This window comes from Octodon degus, unplaced genomic scaffold, assembly GCF_000260255.1.
Source record: "Octodon degus isolate 3935 unplaced genomic scaffold, OctDeg1.0 scaffold00098, whole genome shotgun sequence".
Classification (NCBI taxonomy): domain Eukaryota; kingdom Metazoa; phylum Chordata; class Mammalia; order Rodentia; family Octodontidae; genus Octodon; species Octodon degus.
This window is the reverse complement of record NW_004524674.1, coordinates 2877895-2878857: the sequence shown is the minus strand read 5'-3', so window position 1 is coordinate 2878857 and position 963 is coordinate 2877895.

Below are 963 nucleotides of genomic sequence, written 5' to 3'. Positions count from 1 at the left end.
TGTCAAAATAAAATATACAGTATGCATCTTTTTAGTGGATGAATAGATATGTACTGCACAGTATATGTATGTTGTTAAAATTAAGTAGGTTTACTAGTTTAGAAAAAGGTGAAGAACATTAGAAGTGTTTTTAAAAGTGGGACAAAGGATTATAAGAGTGTGGGAAGGCTTTATAAATCCCCAAAATCTATATAAATACTAAAATAAGTATAACATCGCTACTTAACTGATTTCAGTGTAGCAGGGGTGTCTGGAATGTAACCTCCCCGATAAGTGAAGGACAGCTTTAATTACCCACTTCCAACAAGGGAGTCAACTTTTTAGTGGACCTCCTGCACTGAGGTTGTATACTGCCCGGAACTACTAAGCAATCAGAAGAAGATATATTAACACTGAGCAAGAACTACTTAAGATAGAAACATATCTTTTTGTAAGATCCTGTCATTTTTTCTCTTTTTAAAAATTTTTAAATTTATTTTCTTTATTCATTTTAATGAGAAAAAAAGATAAAATAGCAATGAAACAGTTTCAAAACAGGTTAGTGGTACAGTTACCATAATAAATACATTGCATATTGTTGTCTTCGTAGTAGTTATTCAGAGGTCAAGATGCAGACATGATATCTTGTCTAAACAATATTAGTACAAACCTTTCTTCTCAAAGGACTAAGAGAAATTATCTGTATATCTATCCTAAATACATATATATATATATTTTTTTTTTTTCATTTTTTTCAATGCATCCAGACTCAGCTTCTCTAAAAGTCAATTTGTATAGATATCCGTATGTAAAGTTAAAAACTTTCTGAGGTTGAAAGAAATGGTCCTGCTACTGTCAATTTTAAAGGTAACACTGCAGACTCTATGTACACACCCTAAGAAAGTCTACAAGAATTAAAAGCACATTGTTGATATAATAAAATTTGCAGTCTTGATCTCTTTTCATGTCTTCAAACCTTCATAA